Source organism: Ochlerotatus camptorhynchus, unplaced genomic scaffold (assembly GCF_037179485.1).
Source record: "Ochlerotatus camptorhynchus isolate MF236.1 unplaced genomic scaffold, CSIRO-AGI_Acam_v1.1 ptg000370l, whole genome shotgun sequence".
NCBI lineage: Eukaryota > Metazoa > Arthropoda > Insecta > Diptera > Culicidae > Ochlerotatus > Ochlerotatus camptorhynchus.
The window spans coordinates 3087531-3110215 of record NW_027040858.1 but is presented as its reverse complement, the minus strand read 5'-3'; the positions used below and the strand labels follow the sequence as shown (position 1 = coordinate 3110215).

The window sequence follows — 22685 nt, the reverse complement described above, 5'->3', positions numbered from 1 at the left end:
TTATGGTCACTTTAACGCTCTTGACATCCATACCTCTCACGCCAAAGTCACGAGTTCAAATCTCATTTGTCCGGGGATGAGATTTGAACTCGTGATTCAACGCCGGGGTCACCTTTTCTTCTTAACAGATGGATTCATCCTCTTGGCTTATTGTTTTACACATGTTTGAAACCCTATATTTATTTCCTTTGCAATTGTCATTGCTTCGTTGTCAACAACATTTATTCCTAGAACATAAAAAAACATCAGTACATATTTTTAAAAACATGCATTATATCAGCTATTCCATAGCAAAACGATACAGTAATTCTCAGAATTTCGTAAAAATTGTTAGTTTTATTCCTTAACGCAAAATATTAGACCCGTATTTTTATATTGTCATTAGGGTGACCAATTCCATGTTAGAGTTGTCAACAAGATCGATTTTTTTCAAGAAATTCATAACTTTTGAATCGCTGTACCGATTTCAAAGATCACAATGTCAAAGTACTTTTTAGGAAAAATATAATAAAAAATTTTTTTTGTACATATTGACAAACATTGATTGTATTGGTTTTTTATTGGTTTTCATGGATTGTAGACTGAGGGCGCAGTATCTTTTTGTATTTTTCCTTGAAAATTTAGGATTTTTTACACAACATATGAAAATACCAGAGATGTGTTTTTTTTTTTCGTTTTTGAGATATATATTTTTTTAGTTATCAAGTTTTGCGTTTTCGCTCAATAGTCCCATGCAAATAGACTGCTATGCGTCTCCATTGATACATATCTTACATAACCAGTCGCATAATCGGACAATAGATTACCTTTCATTTGATATTTTGATCTTTAAGATCGCCCCAGTGGTTCAAAAGTTATAAATTTTTGAAAAAAGTCATTTTCGAAAAAAAAAACATTTTTTGGCAATCTAATATTTTGCGATAAGGAACAAAACTACCATTCTTTACGAAATTCTGAGAACCATTATAGAGCATTTCCAGCCCAAAACGCTAAAAATGTCAATTTCAGGGCTGGAAGCGATCTGTCAAAAATAGTGATTTTAGTGACCATGTTGAAGAAATAAGTGACCAAATAGTGACTTATAGTTGTAAAAATAGTGACTTAAAAGTGACCTAAGAGAAAATATAATGTTTGATGTTTTAGACTTATTCAATAAGTATTTCATGAACAAGATTTTTTTGAAGTTCAAGAAACTTTCCTTAAATTATCGACACTAATTTATACCTGCCTAAACGACTATTGAATTTCTTTAAAGTTCTCTAGACTGCCCTGAATTTTCAGTATTTTTTTTAAGAATTCGCAACTTTACTGAAATTAAATGATCTGCCTTGAAGTTTCAAAAAATTTCCTTAAGTTTTTTAACCATTATAAACGCTCACTTATTTTCCCTGAACTTATATATGGTTACCTGAAGTTCTCTAAATTTGTTTTATAAACCGGCATATCTGATATCTATCCATAATTCCCTGACGCTTCTGACGTTTTCGGATCAATCATAGAATTCATGGAATACCCCATCATTCCACGGAACTCCTTGTAAGTCTCTGCAAATTTGCTTAAGTTAATGGGATTATTCTGAAGCTATTTGATCGTGCTCAAAGTACTCGGAACTTCGCTTAATATCATGAAACTATCTAAATGTATATAAATTTATTAGAAGTTCTCTGGAATTTCTTGAAGATATCACTGCTTGCTAAAAGTTCTCGCATTTTTTTATTTAATGGAAATTTGTTGATTTTCTCTAATTAATTTAGCTAAATTTTCGCTTTTTTTAAGCTCTTGAAATCTCCATGATCATCATCACGCTTAAAATTCTCACGTTTTTCGGATGTTCATATAATTTTTATCACGTTTCAGAAATTCTCTCGAAGCTTTGCTGAAGTTTCCGGAAATTCCCTGAGTTTCTCGCAACTTCTTTAAGGTTTCTACAATTTCCTTGAAATTATTTTAACTGCCCTTTGATTCTCTAATCTGTCTTGATGTTCTCGAAGCTCCCCCTCAAGCTCTCAATTTTATTGAAGATCTCGGTTCTGCTGCTCGGAAATAAATGGAATTCCCGTGTACACATTTTTAAATTTCCCTGAAATTATCTGGACTTCTGTGAAGTTTCTGAAATATTTCTGAAGTTTTCATAAATTCTCTGAAGGGCTCTATACTTCCCTGAAATTCTCGGAACATCTTAAGGACTCTCGATTTTTTTTTTCAGCACATCATGGAACTATCTTGAATTTAAAAAAAATACCGATTATAGATCTTTAAACTGCTCCAAAAGTCTGGACTAAAGCTACGGAATATGCTCTTAAGATCTGAAATTTTCCTAGATCTAGCTTTTCTGAGGTACTTAGAACTTCTTAAAAATTTGCACAATACCTCCCCATGTTTTATATATTTCTCAACTTCACTTGACACCTGTGAAGTTCTCTGAAATTCTAGGATCTTCATGAAAGTTCCCGAAAATTTTCAAATGCTTAAGGAACCGCTTTGAGGTTCTTAAAGCGTCCAGTAAAATCCCCGTATTTTCAGCTTGGACTTGCTCAAATTAAGTAAGTTTTTTTTTTAACTTTATTAAGTGAGAAAGTAAGTAAGTGGTAAATTTCAACTCAATGGATTTGATTGTAAAGCTGTTTCTTTAAAACTGATTACCATGTCTTATAAACGTTTGGGTAAATTGCTGTTGTTATTGATCAACAAAAAAAAAGCATATTTATGCGTTCCCTAATAAAAATTGTATGGTTAATTTGCTTAACGACGTGTTCTGGGTATCATCCAAACCATTTGTGGAATAGTTCAATGATTTGGGTTATCGTTCGTTTATGGTTATTTTTTATTAGGGTTAAAGTACCGGAAAAACCTGGAAAACTCAGGTAATTTTATTTAGAAAAATGAGTAGACACCCTGTAGATAGAGAAAGACGATTAAACGCCCCAAACAAAAAATGATCAATTTTGAAATAAATTCACGCTAAAAAAATTGAAAATAGTGACTGATTAGAAGAAAAAGTGCCTTTAGTGGCTTGGCCTTAAAAAAGAGACTTTTTAGTGACTATCTTGAAAAAAGTGACCAAGTCATTAAAAAGTAACTCGCTACCAGCCTGCAATTTTGTCTCAACCCCTTCGTATTTGAATGAAACATTGCTCAAATGTTCGTTACTACCAATGGTTGCAATTTTCATTTAAAAAAGATTTTTTTCTACACAGTAATTTATGAAAAGGGCGTATTAAAAATGGATTATATTTAAAAAAAAATCATAACATGAAAACCATTGATCTGATCAAAATTACATCAAAGAAGATGTTTTATTTTGAACTAGTTCGTTTATTTGGAAGGCGTTAGCGTTAGCTTTACGGAGCCGATAGTTCATTGTTCTTTGTTTGTAACAAAATTCACTTAATTCTATGTCTAGTAGGAGTTGGGCCGAATACTCGCGGCTAACCCGAGGTTAGAAACAATGTACCTCGTCGAAGGATAAGATCAGGGGAGCGACGAAGATGTTGTAGGTAGTTAAATTATCTTTGAGATAAAAATACATTGAAAGAAAAAAATAAATAAATTAATATTTTAAAAAAGCAAAACGTTGATTTTCTCAAAACACACCCCCTTCTATTGTTATATTTTTTAAAACAAGAAAACTTAAAAAATGTTCTAAAATTTGGTGAAGAGTGTAGGCTGGAACTTGCTTTAAAAAATCTATTTTTTTATATTTTTTTTGTTAGTTTTACAAGTTGATCAAATTGCATATTTTTTAGTATGAAAAAAAAACATCAGGCTTAACATTGAAAATGGAATAAAATGTTGAAAATTATTATTACTATTATTATTAATTCGCATTTACTTGAGAACGACTGGACTTAGGAAAAAAAATTATATGAACAAATTTATCGAAAATTATGCGTAAAATCTAAATAAATTCTATTTTACTAAAAGAAATGCAATTAATTCCACTCGTTAAAATTAACAAAAAATTAAAAAAATATAGATTTTTTTTTAAGAAAGTTACCAGTCTAAACTCTTCACCAAATTTTAGCGTATTCCTTCAGTTTTCTTGATAAAATAATATAAAGATCGAATGGAGGGGGGGAATAATCAACGTTTTCTGTTTTTTAATATTAATTTACTAACTTTTTTCCTTCAGTGTATTTTTTCCTCAAAGATAATTTAATTACCTACAACTTTTTCTCAGATGTCATTTTGATCAGATTAATTGTTTTAATGTTATGATTTTTTGAAAAAAAATATAATCCATTTTTTGATATGCCCTTTTCAAAAGTTACTGTGAAGAAAATACTCATATTTAAATGAAAAAATGCAACCATTGGTAGCAGCAAACATATGAGTAATGTTTAATTCAAATCAGAAACACTCATGTCCAACCGATTTGCGTTTTGAGCTGTAAATGCTCTACATCGTTTTGCTATGGAATGGGCTGATACATAAAAGTTTTGAGTGACTTTCATAGCAAATTTTCGAATTCGACGAAGATAAATAACATCGTCAGCCCTATCAGCTTTTGTTTTGGCCGCCCACGCATCCTCCACGTTAACTTTCCCCTGCTCGACAATACTGTTTGTTGGGCTATTGGGCAGCCTCCGGTTTGCGATCAAAGGGCTGTCACAATTTTGCTCACAAAAGCTGATAGACCCTTTTCATTTGTCGGCCGATCATTGTCTCTAGGTTTCTTTTGCAATACAGCTACTACTAATACAAACAAACTAAACCAACTGCTAGAGGAATAACTCCCTAACTAGAATTGAGCTTTTACATCAGTTTTGACACTTTAACCACAAATGTAGCAAGAAAATTTTGCATGTTGTAATACATTTTCTACATTCTACAGCTTATCCCCCATGGAGCCGTTAATGCCAATCTCTATCAAAAATCGCTATGATTTAAGAGTACTCGCATCGCCTTTCGAAACTTTAGTTCTCACGTGTTGTATATGTTGTATAATATATAAAATACAACAGCCTACACATCACTTAAGAGGACTATTCCGAATTTCATCGAGTCTCATATCCGATCTACGATATATGTCTGGAAAAGCTTGGGTTGATCAGTATCTATCGAGGAAAAACTATATAACTACTCTTTTGAACGATTGTTCAAAATATAATACTAAAAACGAAAATTTCATGTAAATTTTATAAAACTTCGTATACTTCAGTTGTTTGAAGATGTACAGCTCTTATCTACAGTTTTTTTTATAAAATGTTACGTTCAACAACTTTGCCGAAGACAGCAAATTTCTATCTTGTGAAATAGAAAAAGTTTGTATTGCTGCGCCATCTTCGCGGCCAAAACTTGAACTATTTTTATCCATCAAATTTTAGTCCTAATTAATCCAAGAACCCTCTCTCAAGACGTCAATTCAATTGGATGTAATACCGGAGCGTTATTATTTTTTCCTGCTAGATTTGGGCCAGGACCATTATGCAGGGGTCTTAAACAAAACTAAATTCTAGAATTAGAAAAATTTCATGATTGCGAAATCATGCAAATCTTTCTGGTTTAGGATATTAAAAATATTTATAGGTCTGGAATTCGTCGAAAGTCAAATGATCCTGAATCTAGTTTTGTTAAACTTTGGGTTTTAATAAAAAGCTAAGCCCGAAATCTTCGAAAACAAAAATTCCAAAGTACAAAACCTTGAAACTGAAATACGTCACATAACCTTGAAGAAATGAACCATGTCTTGGATCTTTAAACAATATTTCTAGTCTAAGAACTTTTCCCTGGATTTAAATAGTTCAAGTCTAAAGGCCGGCGCACAATAGATACGTTTTCAGGTTTTTTGACAGTTAGCCCATGTATTATCTGTCAAAAAACCCGAAAACGTATGCATTGTGCGCCGGCCTTGAGCCTTTAAAAAAAATCCTTATTTCACTTTCCTACATAACTGATGGTATCATTACAGTTTGTAATGCAATGCAAATTAATTGATTTCTAAATGATTAAATCTACAGTTTTACTGTTGTAAGTTTCAACTAAGGCTAGAAGTTAGCCGGCGCCGGTGGTGTAATGGTAAGCGTGACTGCTTTCTAACACCCCAATGGGTCTGGGTTCTATCCCAGCCGAGGTCGGTGGGATTTTTCTGAGGCATAACAATCTCTGGTCACGTTTTCCTTCGGAAGGGAAGTAAAGCCGTTGATCCCGGCCCATGTGTGTTGAATGGGTGCGATATCCTACGCAGGTGTGGAAGTTGCCTTCCTGCACATTCGATAGCCGTCAATCGATGGCAATCGATGACCGTCGGTGATTGGCACTAGATTGCGGAACAGAGACCGACGTTAAATAAAGGAAAGAAGAACTAAGGCTAGAAGTTACATCTATATAACACATGTAAATTTAGAAAGTTTTTCCTGTTAAGGATTGAGAAATGTTTCCTTAAATTAAAAGAAAATTCCCTGAGATTCCCTGATTTTCTGAACTTATCCTAAAAGAATGTTAAGGCCACTCCTGGAAATTGCGTCCAGTTTTCTTGGAATGTTTACCTCACCTTTCTGGCATTTTTCTGCGCAAGCTTGTTCCATGATTTGGTTTACGACTTCCACCGGAAGAGTCCTGCAACTTCTCCCAGAAGCTAGTTCCGGTTTTTCTAGACTTGAACTGGCTGCTTTTCTGATTGGCCAATTCAAACCATTTATCTTGAAAGCTCCTTCCGAGTTCTCCCAGAGGTCCTGCTGACATTTCCCGGAAATGTCTGCAGACTTCTTCTGGAAGTTTCTCCAAACTTTTTCTGAAAGATTCTTCCGACTTTCCCCGGAAATTTCTCCGTCTTTGATGTCGGGAGTCTTCTTCCCGTGGAAGTTTCTTCTAACTTTCTCCGGAAGTTTTTTTTCTGACTGCTCTGGAAGCTTTTTCCAACCTCTCCAAAAAGTTTCCATCAGTATCCATTCGAAATTTCTCTTAATTTATTGATAGTTCTTCACAGAGTTAATTTTCCGGGAATGTTATGGTTTGAATTTTTCCGGAAAGAATGTTTTTGGTTTTTTTAACTGTTTTCTCTGTACATCGGAATAGCTTCCATATAATTTCGGATAGAAATGAGCGGAAATTGATTCCCAGAATGTAACTGGTACTTCAATGAAAAATAGCTTTTATTAAATTACGTAATTTTTACAAAGGAAATTTCTCGAAAATCAAGGTAAGTAAGGAAATTTCTCGAAAATCAATAGCCACTTAATTTCTCGCGCTTAAGCTTAGACTGGCCATCTTGCCCCGTCGTCCCCAACAAAATAGAAACAAAATCGGTATTGCAATCGTAGGCTTCAAAGGCTTAAACCACGTTTTCACGACGTCAACATTAGTCAGCACCAAAAATATAAATGCATATATTTTCAAGCGATCAATATCCAAACAATGACCAAAAGTGGCCTGCAAGCCCTGCCCTGAACGTTCGCTCGCGACTGCCCAAAACCTATTGTTTATTCGCCGCTCGTACCATCGTCGCCGTACCAAAATTTCATTCATTTGTCACTTTGTGTCAAGTTTCGCTTCGATGGACAAACTCAAGTAACTTGCTAATAAGAAGTCGTATTCAAGGAGGGACCGGCACGAAGCGGCAAGCAAAGCCAAACAATACCGACCTGCCATCGAACGTATTGAGCTGTCACTCACTCGGGTCTTCAAGTGAACTGTTTTTCAAGAGTATTTATGTATGTGCGTGCACTTCATACTCATGGGGGTGTTGTCATGCATTGTGGTTCTCGAATCGAATCGAACCGAACCCCCCATATAAAAAAAAAACCGTAACGGCCGTGTCTTTCGAATTTATAGGTATTGACACGCACCACCAAATGCTCTGCATTCCAAAAGAAAAAGAGCTGGAAATTGAACCTAATTCAACTCGCACTTTAATAATGGCTGGTGGAAATTACGTCAAGGTTGATGTTTGGGGTGCTGCTTGTTTGCCCTCGGAAAACGGCCCCACCCGTCCTAACTCACACGCTTGCATGCACGAAACCTGTCGACCAAAATGTGCAAGTTTATTGACACGAATTGGGGGTGAAGCTGTCTTATAATGAAATTGTTTTCGCTTATTTCGTTTCCTTCACGGTGCCCACACTTCACCGGCAGGAGTTTATTGTGCGTTTCGGTATGTTAAAATGCACCATTTATCCGTTTTGATCGTGTAGGCGTGATAATTCAGATTTTAATGTTCATCTGGCCGTAAATGGTGCGCACGGGCATTGCATTTAATCGCGTGATCATAGGAAAATTTAAGCAAGATGTAAAGCACCCTCTTATAGTCCTTCTAGTTGGGGTTGGAATACATGCGTCAATGAGGCATTTTACAAGCGTGTAAACCACCATCGCCGCAATCGGAATTTGGTCTGTTGTTTTTGCTGCTTTCGGCTGAATGTTAATCGCCAGCGGTTAGCGCGTTATTTTTTTATGCTAAAGCCGGCTATAAGCATAAAATTGTGCATTTTTTTCACCTGTGTGCCCGTGTACGGATCTGATTCAATGCCCCCTTGAGGTGCAAGCTGGTAATCAACACATGCTCCACCGCATAGTTGGTTCCCTTGAGATGGTTTTTACTCTTGTACAATTTAATTACGGCTGCTACTGGTTATTAGCCGGAGGCAGGGAGGGGTGCCGTGAAACCGCGCAAGGTTGGTCAGGTTGATTTCTTACCATACCGCTCTGACGCGAATAGTGAACCGATTGATTAGGCTGAAAGTGATCGCTCGTTCACAAGAACACAGAAGGCTGCAGGTGCGAGAGTTGTTCTGCCTGACGAAAGGTTGAACCAATCGTGCCCTGTAAGGTCGAATGTTTTGACTTACTGTGTCAGTATCAGTAGCGTAGCAAATTTCTAATGTTGCTGAATTCGATATGCCAGTTGAAAAGCAATCGTAAAACCATACAAATTCTGGGCAATCGCGAAGATGTTTCTAAAAGATAAGAAAAGCGTATGCTAAGTGAAAGTGTGTTTTGGATTTTTTTAAAGAGCGTTTGCACGCCAAATGACGAATCGATCAGACGCGACCTTCGCCGGTTTGCATGATACTTTGAACAATTGTTATTGTAATTTTTAGAAGAGTGATGTAGACGTGAGTAGAATTTCAAGGGAACGAGTGAGATTCAAAAGGAAATCCGAAATGAATTCAATGAAAATTCAGATAATCTTTCCAAAGGGTTTATTACAGAGAAGAACTTAAAGGAAAATTAAAAGAAAATTGAATTAAGAAGATAGTGAATTTTCACGAGAAATCTTAGATGAATATGGAATAATACTCATCTACTTGAAATTTTCCAAAATTTTCCTGGAGTTAATAAAACTTCTTTAACGCTCTTTTGTAGTTTTAAAACTAGCCTGATGCTCACAATACTTCTCATCATATTTACATATTTTTTTTATAAACTTACCTGCACTTTTTCGGACTTCCCAAAGATTCCTTAATTTTCCTAACGACCATGGATCTTCTCTTAAGTTTTAACAATTCACTGAGTTTCTCGCAACTTCTTTAAAATTTATGCATTTTTTTAAATGTTAACGGAACTGCTCTGAGGTTCTCTGCTCTATCCTGAAGTTCTCAAAACTTCTCTAATTTGTTTGCAGTTCATGAAGCTTGTTGTACTGCCCTGAATTTAATTGGACTATCCTAAAAATGTTTAAACTTCCATGAACTTCTGAAATTCCTGCTAATTTTCTGAAACTAATTGAACTGAACTCCTCTTGAAATTCCCCGTATTTTTGTAGCTTACTTAACTTCTTTGAAATGCTTCCCCATTTTTTTAAAGTTCCATAGGTTCTCGGATCTTCCCTTAAGTTCCATTTCTTCTATAAAATTCTTGGAATGTTTCTAAAGATCTCTGAACTTCTGGTACTTCTTTAAGCTACTGCAATTTTTTTTGGTATCGATTGTAGTTCTATGGCTTTCACTGTAGTTCTCAACATTTTTCTGAAGATCATGAAACTGTCCTTAAATTATCGACACAAATTGATAACTTCATCAATTATCTGATGATTGTCAGCGTATCATGGAACTTCCTGAATTTCTCTAAACTCACGCTAATAGACCTTCAAACTGCTCCAAAAGTCTGAACTAAAGTAACGGGAACTGCCCTTAGGATCTCTGAATTTCCCCAAAGATCTCTAGTTCTAGCTTTTCTGAGGCACCTAGAGCTTCTTTAAAGTTTCCACACTTTTCCTCAAATTCTGTATATTTCTGAAGTTCTCTTACCGGTGAAGTTCTCTAAAATTCTAGGAACTTTTTGAAGCTTCCTGCATTTTTCCAGAAGCTAATCGAAGCGCTTCGAAGTTCTTAAAAGCTCCCAGAAAGTTCCCTACATTTTCAGAATGTAAACTTCTCTTATAATCCCGCAGTTTGCTGTAATTTTCAATCTCATGAACTTGTACATGGAATCAGTGCTGCACAATTTCGACAATACACGGTGATACTCAAAATTCTGCTTTGGTCACTCGTTTGAGCTAACAGTCATCGTCAAGGCAAACCATGTCAATTGTCAGTGGCATTTTTGTCAGTGACGAACATGTGCTGATTTGTTTATTAGCTAAATTTAAAATGAAATTAAATGGCTTGCGAAAAACAATTACATGGAGCCATTAAAGTGAACAAGCATCTACGTCCTGAACAGCTTGGATAACAATAATGTGACTCAGAATGCAAGAAATTACCCTTTCTGTTACCAGGTGAATCTTTGTAATTGACGAAAAAATGAATGAGATTTTGACAAAGATTTTTTTGAGGATCAAGTCTAACATTGACTATGTGAAAAACAATTTTGTCAATATCGTGCAAAAGTCTGTCAATGACAATGACAAATCTCAGCACTGCATGGAATACGATCGTAGACTTACTAAAATTAATTGAGTGTTAAACTTCAACGTTTAATTAATTTTATTGTAAAGGTGTTTCTTTAAAACTAATTGTCATATATAAAAAAAAACTTTCTTATTATAAACATGGAAACTATTCGTTAAAGTTTTGGAAAACCTAGAAAACTCAGGGAATTTTATTTAGCCAAATTAGTAGATAGAGAAAAACGATTAAACGTCAAAAAGCTCTATAGAAGCACTACACCTTCGAATTGTTCGAAAATTAGAACAACATGTAGGCATCACTTGGACTATTAGATCCAAGAATAATCTATCTTGAAATAAATTCACGTAAACAATATTGAAAATAGTAACTGATTACAAAAAAGTGACTTTAGTGACTTGGCTTAAAGATACTTTTTAGTGACTGGCTTGAAAAAAGTTACCAAGTCACTAAAAAACGACTCACTACCAGCCCTGAGGGTGTTATAATTTTCTAATCATGAAATCTGATAAAAATTTCAATATTTTTTCCCGAATCTTGAATCACGATTATTTTTGGTGTCCATATTTTATGGAAAAAAATAATTCCTCATATAACTTGCTTCACATCTTCACTCTCTGAATTCATTCTGCAAAGATCTTCATGTTAAGAATAATTCTCGAGCATCCCTACGAATTCGCAAAACGGTTTATTTTTGTATTTTTTTATTTGGTTGAAAATTTGCAGGAACGTTCCTTATGACCGAAAATGCCATTTTGCATCTTCATATCGCTATTTTGAATCCAGCCTTATTTTTGAAAAGGGCATATAGAAAAAATATCAAGCTTATCTACAGAAAACTTTTACTCGAAAACTGTTTACCCGGGTCGGTGTCTTGGGCAATATTGCAAATAATGAATAAGACTATTTGAAATAAATATGCACTCTAAAAATTATTACCCAACTTTTTTTTTTTAATTTAAAAAAAAATCATAAAAACATTTTTTTTCAAAAACGTGTTTTTTGTATTTTTTTTTTATTTGTTGATATGTTTTAGGGGACACAAAATTTCATCTATTGCACTATAGGTCAAGATGGAGAAATGATGGACAAAAACGTTAAGATTTTTTATGAAAAAATATCCAAAGCTTAGTCCAATTACTGTTTTGACTATACATAATGAAAGTACACCAAATTAACAATAAAACAGCACCTGAGTAAAATTTTGCTAAGTCACACCGTTATCGAGATGTAGCGGTTTGAAAGTAGATATTTTTGGAAGTACGCCTGAAAAAAATCACTTGAAGTTCTCCCCAGCATTCACTTAGTATTCTTCTGAAATTCCCATGTAATTATGACCGGAATTCTTTTTTACTTCTGCTCAGAATTTTCATTAACTATTTGAAATGCTCGTCATAATTTCGTTAGAACTCGTTTTTGTATTTTCAAAAAAATATTTCCTCTCAATTTTGGTGGAACTCGGAATTCGGAATTCGAAATTCCCTTGGAATTACATTGAAATTTTCCATAGAATTTTTTGGAATACTCCTAAGAAATCCTTTTGAAATATTTGAAATTCACTTCAGAATTCCCTTTGAATTTTTCCTAAGAATTCACTTGCAATTTTTACTTTTAACTTTTTTTTTATTTATCATCAAAACTTGTTTGGCATTCAAGTCTGAACTGTATTGGATTTTATTTTTTTGAAGTTTTACACAAGTGTATCTGCAAAAAGATTAATGTCACAAAATCGTAATACACGTCGCTTATCATTAAGACACATAATAAATAAAATTTGTAGGAGCAAATAATTCCTTTTTAGGAAAACAATACAAACAAATTTGCGTAATTTTGGGGGAAAAAATCCAAAACAGTTTTTAAAATCAAAATTTTGGGTAAAAAATCCTACAAAGTGTTTAAAACTTAAATAACAAAAAATATCCTCTTCAATGTTATTTTAATATTTTTTTTATTAAAAAGGTTATGAAAAATTATATCTTTTGTGCATTTTCAAGTTGGAAACTTAAAAAATTACGAAAATTATCGAACTTTTGATCAAATTATTGATTTTTTTTATTATAGATTTTAAACAGAAAACGATTTTGAAAGGCAAATTAATAGTTTTATGCGCAAAACTTCACAAAAAATGTATAAACAAGAAGTTAAAATATTTGGCTAAAAGTTGTTTTTCAATGATTTTTGTCAATCTTTTAGTGTCCAACTTGAAAACTTAACAAAAGATAGAATATTTTATGAATTTTCAAATTAAACAAAATTCAAAATATATTACAGATGGTCAGTTTTTGTAATTGAAAACTTTTGTTTTATTTTTTTTTATTTTCTACTACTTTGTATCAGACGTCATTTCGATTGGAAGTGACGTTTTGTAGTTGTTTTTAAAATATCTAAAACACCATTTAATTTTGGTTTGCAAGTTAACAAATGACCGAATTTTAGCTCAAATGCAATTCAGAAAAGGTCGAGTCTGATATTCAGTTTTTTTACTATTTGGCTGAAAAATATTTTCATTTGTCAGTCCTGTTTTGCAACTGTCAAAACAAGTAGCCGACTGACCAATTTTTGATAGTTGTTGAGATTTGTATACGGCAAGAGTGGCGCTGTCAGGATTTCTCTCTGTACTGGAGGTGGTTTTGTAAAAAATCTGATTAACACTCCGAAAACGATGCCTCCAGAAGCGTTAACGGCAAGTTTGCAATGGCATAAATTAGCAATTTCTTGATGAATTTCAAAAATTGTGGTATATCTCTAGAATTCCTAGGATTTGTAGATTATTTTGATTGTAAAAATATTGGAAATATGATTATCTACTTTTTTAAAAGCAAAAAGAGTCGTTACACGTTTTTTTAAAGGTGAATTTGTGGGTTTTGCAAGTGGCTTAGACTTAAGGGCTATAATTTAAATAAATGGGCACAACAGTTCATAATTAGCCAGAATACAGTCATGGTTCCTGGAGACAACGGAACTCTCATGTGGAAGATCCGAAACATCCATAAAGTGGTCCATCCACGAAACTGATCCTAGAGCCCCACAGTTTTTTTTTTCGAAAACACTTGAAACTTGATATAATAAATAATTTGGGATCGCGCCATAAACATGGACCGGATGGCTATGAAACCATTATTCGGAAGATTCGGAGCATCCCTAAAAGTAGTAAATCTATTTAACTGATCTTAGACCTCCGCAGTTTTTTCGAAAACACTTGGAACTGTGATATAAGATAGAATTTAGGATAGTGACATAATCATGAACCCGGATGACCAAGGGACCGTCCTCTAGAAGATCCAGAACATCCGTATAAGTGGTCAATCCATGAAAGAGGACGGTCCCATAGCCATCTGGATACATTTTTAAGTCACTACCCGAAATTCTTTCTTATATCACAGTTCAAAGTGTTTAAAAATGAACTGCAGATCTCTAGGATCAGTTTCACAGATTTACCAATTTATGGTTGTTCCGAATCTTTTGAAAGAACCGTCCCATGGCCATCCGGGTTCATGTTTATGTCACGACCCTAAAATCTATCTTTTATCACAGTTTCAAGAGTTTTCGAAAAAACGCGTTTTTTCACAGCTTGGTGGATGAACTACTTTTACGGATCTTCTGGATCTTCCGTCTAATGGCCATCCAAGTACATGTTTATGGCACGACCCCAAATTCATTCATATATCTCAGGTCGAAATGTTTTCGAAGAAAAAAACCGCGGAGCTATAGACGTATCATGGATGTACCACTTTTACGGATCTTCGGGAGAACGGTCCCATGGTCATTCGGGTCCATGCTTATGTTACGACCCCAAATCATTTCTTATAACACAGTTCCACGTGTTTTTGAAAAAGCCGTGGAACTCTCGGATCAGTTTTATGGATTGACCGTTTCACGGATGTTCCAGATCTTCCAGACGACGGTCCCATGGCCATACAGGTTCATGATTATGTAATGATTCCAAATTCTTTCTTACATCACAGTTCCAAATTCTTTCGAAAAAACAGTGGAGCTCTAGGATCAGCTGTGTGGATTGACCATTTTTAAGGATGTTCCAGGTCTTCCGGTCCGATGGCTTTCTAGGTACATGTTTCTGTTACAACTCCCAATTAATTTATATATGACAGTGTCAAGTATTTTCGAAAAACCGCAGAGCTCTATGATCAGGTTCATGGATTGACCACTTTTACCGATATTCCGGATCTTCCGGAGGACCGTTCCGTTGTCTCCAGGATCCATCTATAGGAACCATTACTTTATTTTGGCACATTATGAACATTTGTGCCCATTAATCTAAATTATAGATCTTCTTCTTCTTCTTCTTCTTCTTCTTCTTCGCATTTCAAGCTTATTGTATATCGCATATTAGCTTATTGCTTGCTCTCAACTTAGTGTTCTAGATGCACTTCCACAGTTATTAATTGAGAGCTTTCGATGCCTGTACCATTTTTGCATTGGTATAATTGTGTGGCAAGTCCAATCGATGTTACAATGCCCAGTGAAGTCGAGAAATTTTGCAACCCAGAAATATTCCTAGACCGGACCAGGAATTGAACCCAGCCACCTCCAGCATGGTCTTGCTTTGTAGCTGCGCCTTTACCGACTGAGCTAAGGGAGGCCCCCATTAAATTATAGATCTTAGAAAACATGAAAAACCCATAAGCACACCTTTATAAAAAACGTGTAACGGCTTTTTTCACTTATAAAAAAAGTAGGCGACCCTATTTTAAATCTTTTAACGATCAAAATAATCTACAGACTCTAGGAATTCTAGAGGTACCATACTTTTTGAAATACATCTAAAAATGTCTAAGTTATGCCATTGCAAACTTTCCGTTACACACTTTTCGGAGACTTCGTAGCGTTAAGTTTTTTACCCACCGTATTCGGAGTGTTCAAAAATCAAATTTTCATAGAAATACCAGTCGTTATGACATGAAATCATGAGAAACAATTTCACAAAAGGAGGAGACCTCTGGAAACTTTCTGCAAAGTCTGGAAAGAACTTCCAGAGAAGACGGAAGAAACTTCCGGAGAAACTTGGAACAAGGTGGTCACTCCATCTCAATTAAAAAATTCCCGCATTTTATCCGTATTTTCCCCGAATTTGATTTTTTGTAGCGTTCTCAAGATTATCTTTAGAATGATTCCTCTGCATATATCTTTTTTTTAGAATTCCCCTAATCTACACATGAGATTTGTTTTAATTTTTGATTTACTATCGAGACTTTCAGCCTAAGGCTGGGTTCGTTTCCATAAACATGATATTCTCTTGAAATTTTCTTAATAAGCGATCCCAAAATTCTCTGTGGAACACTCCACAAACTTCTTTCAATTCACCCTAATATTCTCTTAGATTTTTTAACAAGAATTCGCTGAAGCCTCAGCTGAAGTTTCCTTTTGTAATTCTTCTTAGAATTTCCATGAAATTAAACTCATAAAACAACTTGATATTCTACACAGAATTATCTTGGAGTTCTCCACTGCAATCTTCAAAAAATTATCTTGGAATTCTCATCGGAATTTTCAAGAAATCATTCTCTGAATTCCTTTGGTGTTATTCTCGAAATTTTCTTGAAACTCTTCTCTAAATTCCTTGGGATAATTCAATTCCCTCGGTTTCTCAAAATTACCTCACAATTTCCTTGGAAGTTTTCCAAGAATATTATGTAGGTACTACCCACCGAATTCAATAGCCTTAATTACTAATTATATTTGACTTCTGCGTAAAGTCAACGATTTACATAGTTTTTTTTTTTTTTTCTTTGGTTTGTTTTTTCCGTCGATCTTGTTTTCCGTGCTGAGCACCAATACTACCGACGTGCCAGGAAGGCAGCTCCCACACCTGGACCCTACCTATCGACCCATCAACCGGGGACCAACGGCTTTACTTCCCATCCGAAGGAAGGCGTGATCAGAGATGTTATGCCTCAGAACATCCCGGCGGCGCCGACTGGGATTGAACCCAGGCCTGCTGGGGTGAGAGGTAATCACGCTTACCACTACACCACCGGCGCCGTTAATTTACATAGTTCAAGATGCTAATTTCAAGTAACAGTGGTAATTTTTAAACGATAGATGAGGAGATGAAAGTATATAGTTCCGTTAGAGTACGGCAGGGTGAAAATTTTATATAGAGAGTAGAAGGGAGCAAGGACAACTTTAGGAAGGTACAAATGGGTTTCATTATCTCTCTCCATCCCTTTCCAACGGGGGAGTTTGGTAAAGAGAGATGATCAAACCGATTTGTACCTCCCTAAAGTTGCCGTACTCTAACGGAACTATCAACTCTATACTTTCAGCTCCTCATCTATCGTATAAAAATTTCCACTTTAGTCTGTTACTTGAAATTAGCATCTTCAACTAATTACAGGGCTGGTAGCGATCACTGCTGTCAAAAATAGTGATTTTAGTGACCATGTTGAATAAATAAGGGACCAAATTTAGTGACTTACAGTTGTAAAAATAGTTAGCTTAGCTTAGCTTAGCTTAGTCTGACTGCACGTATCGATAGTTGCACTCCGTGATTGATCTGAACCAGTGAAATTGTACAAAGAATCAACTGAATGGGGCTTGGTAGTAACCTGCCATTCTCAGTGTACATGTTCCAGTGACTCCTACCTTTAAAGATCAATAACGTCACCGGCCACGTCCTTGCAATCAGGTGGGAGAGGGAAGGAATGTTAGTGTGTGACTTTTGTTGTTTTGGGACCGTGTTTACCTCTGCATCCCACAAAAGTCACAGGAAGGAGGTTTTGTTAGTGGGTTAGGTTCGTTGGATCAGGATTCACCTTGATAAGTGATGCGATCTTTTGTTTTGTGTAGTTATTTATAAGTGTTTTCGATTTATGCTCTAAACAGCCGGCTGTCTAGAGATGTAGATCATTATTAGATGTGTGTATACCGATTTAAACCAACAATAAGGATACTGTTGGGGCCCCTCACAAAGTGTGATGATGGTTTATTTTATTTTATCAATGACCAAAATAATTAATTATAAGCGGTTTGAACCGATTTAAACCAACAGCAAGGATGCTGTTGGGGCCACTCACAAAGTGTGATGGTGGTTTACTTGATTGAATATAAAATAATTATTAGAACCGATTTGACCCGATTTAGACCAACAGCAAGGATACTGTTGGGGCCACTCACAAAGTGTGATGGTGGTTTATTTAGTTCGGAAGAAAATGAATATGTATACTTCTTTTTTTTTTTTATATAATAGAACGAATTTGTACTGATTCAAACCAAAAGCAAGGGTTCTATTGGGGCAACTCACAAAGTGCGATGGTGGTTTATACTATAAGGGCATAAAACAAAATCAAGAGCCATTTCGGTTTCCATAGCTTCCTAGACACTCGGCCGCAAAATAATCTTATCCGACGGAAACGTCTCGATCATCGCTGCACAATGGTTTATTATAGCATTTATAAAGTAAATTTGAATACTTTATTGTTTATTTATTATCCATTTTGACTTGACTTGGTACCGTTCAGTTTTATGATGACAAAGTTGCCTGGAGAAAAGTGACAGTTCAAAATGTTTCGGAAGGGAGTCAGCTAGTGTCGTCCAAGTTCAAGTGCGGAAAAAATGCCATTTAAAGTGGTACAAACAATTGAAAGATGCGAAACATGCCTAACCGTAATTCTTTCTGGTTGGAAAGAAGCTGGAATCCTACACTGGCCGGAAAAAAAACGCGGTAGCGAAACTCTCTCAAGACGAGTTCTCCATGCCAAACCCAATGTGGGAACGTATCAATTGAGTGAAAAAAAGAGAGTTCAAGACTCGCTTGGAGGCTGAAGCAGAATTGGAACAGATGTAGCCAGTTTCGGATACGGAGGCGAACGAAGGGAATAATCCACCACCGTCAAAGAAAGTTTGCCCCGAAGTCTACAAGTCCCCCAGTCGGAAGGGAAACACAATAAGAGACTTTAACGAAGTTTTCCTTATTCCTGGGCAGGAGGTTGACACCTGTGAAGCTGACTGTAAAATCCAGAATCAGATGAGATTATAATATATGCGACACAAATTCACTTTTTTATAGGGGAACATGTGATGTGAATAGAACCCACCATCAGTGCAAGGATTACATATGACTGCAGATACTTCACTGGTTGTAAAGTTCCGACTTACAGTTGTAAAAATAGTGACTAAAAAGTGACCTAAGACCAAGAAGTTTCCAAGAATCTGCATTCAAATTCCATGAACAGTTTTAAAGATCCGAGGAATTTTATTATAATTTTTAAGGACCTAATTCCAAGGGAGCTCTGGAAAAAAAAAATCATTCAGAAAAACATCAAATGCAATCGAGGTAGTTCTGAGGAATTTTAGATTTCTTATGAAGCCTTAATTTTGAGTAGAATTCCAAGAAATCTTAGGAATTTCTGAGGAGCACAACTCGTGTGAACTTCACCGGAGAATTCCAAGGGCATTCTGAGGATAATTTCATAAAGTTTGTGGGAGAAAACGAATCCGGAGCAGAAGTCCTTGGAATATTTATAAAAATACTAAAAGGAGCATTACAAATTAAATCTGAGAATAACTCCAGAACATGTTCAAGGGAATTCGGAAAATAAATTCAGAACAGTTTGCCAAACAAATTATGAGAAGAAATCTAAGGATTTTCTGAGGAGAAATGCCAATGAATTGTTAGGAGACTTTCAATGTAAGTAGAATTCTAAGGGAAGGAGTGAGATTCAAAGAGAAATCTGGAATGAATTCAATGAATACGCGGAGAATCTTTCCAAAGAATTTCTAATTGTGGAGAATTTCAAAGTAATTCCGAGGAAAACTAAAAGAAGATAGCTTCATCGAGATTTTGAGGAAATCTCCGGAATGAACTATTCTGAGCTCTTCAAAATTACTTGAAAATTCTCAAATTTTTCCTGAAGTTAATAAACTGCCTTGAAGTTCTTTGGTAGTTTGATAAACTAGTCTGATGCTCACAATACTTCTCCTCAAATTCTGAAGTTTCTTCAATTTTTCCAACGATCGTGGATCTTCTTTAAAGGTTTCACAAATCACTGAAGTTCTCTAAACTTCTTTAAAATTTATGTGACTTCTCTAATGTTGACGGAACTGCTCTGAGGTTCTCTGTTCTTTTCTGAAATTCCCAAAACTTCCCTAAAGTTTTTGCAGTTCTTATGAAGCTTGTTGTACTGCGCTGAATTTGATTAAATCGTCCTAAAAATTCTTCAGTGAACTTCTGAACTGATGCAAAGACCTCAAAAAAATTTTAACGTCTCTGAAGTTATCTGGAAATCTGGGAATTGCTTCAATTTTCAAGTTTGCGGATCTCATCTCATCAAGCTCCATAGATTTCTATGAAGTAATGTTTCTGAAGACCACTGTCCTTCTGTAAAGTTTCCGAAGTTTTCTAAATTTCTAAATTTCTGGAATTTAATGGGATTATTCTGAAGCTATCTGATCGTCCTCGAAGTACTCGGAACTTCGCTGAATATCATTAAACTGTCTAAAATATCTAAATTTAGTTCTCTGAAATTTCTTGAAGATATCGCTGCTTGGTAAAAGTTCTCTTCGTTGATGTTCTTTAATCAATTTAGCTAAATTTTCACGTTTTCCGGATGTCCATATAATTTTGATCATGTTCCAGATATTCTCTCGGAGCTTTGCAGAAGTTTCCGGAAATTCTCTGAGTTTCTCGAAACTTCTTTAAGGTTTCTACAATTTCCTTGAAATTATTTGAACTGCCCATTGATTATCTGATCTGTCTAGATGTTCTCGAAGCTCCCCTAAAGCTCTCAAGCTATTTACGATTATAGATTTCAAACTGCTCCAAAAGTCTAGACTATAGTTACGGGAACTGCTCTTAAGCTCTGAAATTCCCCAAAGATTTCTAGATCCAGCTTTTCTGAGGTGCTTAGAATTTCTTAGAAATTTGCACAATACCCCTCAAGTTTTCTTAAATTTCTCAAGTTCGTTTGATACTTGTGAAGTTCTCTGAAATTCTAGGAACTTCATAAAAGTTCCTGAAAAGTCTCGGATGCTAAAAGAACCGCTTTGAGGTTCTTACAGCTTCCAGTAAGTTTCCCATATTTTTAGCGTGGTAACTTCCCTTACGTTCCTGCAGTTCGTTTAGAGGGCTTCACTGATATTCTCAGCATTTCCTTCGCCACAGTTCCTACAATTGTTGTAAAGTTAATGGACCTACAACGATGATCTCTATTATTTCATAAAGTTAATTATGAACTTGAAACTTACTTACTTGGAAAAAGAGGCTTTTTAGTGACTGACTTGAAAAAAGCGACCAAGTCACTAAAAAGTGACTCGCTACCAGCCCTGTAATTATCATAAAAATTTGAGTCACATCAACGATTTTATGAGCCGTGAGCGTTCACTCGAAGTGAGTTAGACTTACTAAATTTTAGTCTCAACCAGAAGATCAAGTTCATTTCACGACTTTTTTTCCCTCTGATCGGGACCTAACACTACTGCGACCAGTAATTTGATCTATTGTAGTACATCCCGTGTCCTTAGTTTAGTGCATGTCGTATAACTCCATCACTATTCAGAAATGCTGAAGTATTGAATTTTTTTACAGTTGTCATTCTTGCATTTATCGCAAGGATCCGACTCTAATTGAAAGGTCCCGCTATTTATACCCTTCGGAGTGTTGGAACACCCTCCAAAGGCGCACCCCTTTGTCAGTCAAAATTGGATTCCTTAGCAACAAAAATAAGCTATGACACCGGTAATGACCATGCATCAGAACCCTAGTCTTAACCACTTCGAACTAGAGAACAACGAATAGAAGATTAGGAATCACATAGGTGAAGACTAATTAACTCATTTTTTCCTTGTTTCAAGATCATCCTCGGTGTACAAAGCCAAGTCTTGATACTATCAACAAGACATAAAAAGTAATAAGGACTAAGATGTATTCCTTTGATTACTGAAAATCCTGTTCCCCTAGTGTGAAGTAGTCAGGACTAGGAATCGGTACGTACCACAAAAATGTGATCTACCCACGTTCACGACTTAATCTTTCAGTTTCAATATATTCTGAACTAATCTTGGCCTTCTAAAATTCAGTTACAATTACAAAAAAATTACTACTTCACCATTTTGAAAGAACCGTTGTTATTGAAAGATGCAAAAATCGAAACCGAAATCACCCTTTCATATCTTTTGTTTACCAACGATCCCTGCGCACACAAAAGATTAAGCCACTTGTCGGGAGGTCCAGTTCCGATCTCACCCTTCCCCATGATCACTAGCGTTGGCTTTCCTACGTACAAAAGCTCAACGCAAACTCGCCCTTTAGTACGCTAACATTAATATTGTACCATCGCAAATCCCTATTATCTCCAAGACGAACGACTCGACCGCTAAAGCCATACAAGAGCAAAGCAAACAGTAGTTCCAAAAGGAAAAGTGCACCCGTTCCCTCCGTACCTATTTCACTTTTGTTTAGATTGTTGTTTCTGATATGTTGTAACAATCCATACCATACAGCATTCCATCATCCAAGTGTATAGAAGAGATGCAAAAGAGCAAACCTGATGCCGAGCTCAGTTAAGAAAATCCGGAACGGTGCGCTTCTGGTTACAATGAAGCAATGAAGGTAGCATATGTTATGGTGGGATGAATATTGAACTACACAGACAGACAGACAGAGAGACAGACGAACAGACACATACAGCGACTACACGATGCGGTATACTTAATTGAGAGGGAAATGCACCGGAACAATTTGCGTTTTGTTTGCTGAAGCTGATCCCCGATGAAGCTACTGGAGGGGTGGCAAACGAAAGAAAACCAGAGTGAAATTGTATCACAAATTGATACAACATTGCAATTGCTACTGCTGCTGCTCGTCCAATATGATCCAATCGATAATGGACACTGTGAAGGTGGGGGCGTGGCTGAGCTTAAATAATGGGCGCTGTGCAGACC

At 35.6% G+C, this 22685-nt stretch overlaps 1 protein-coding gene across 3 annotated transcripts in view; it reads right to left on the bottom strand.

The window, feature by feature from the left end:
- Csk (C-terminal Src kinase) overlaps positions 1–22685 on the bottom strand; it is a 163825-nt gene that overhangs the window by 110038 nt on the left and 31102 nt on the right. The window lies entirely within an intron of this gene.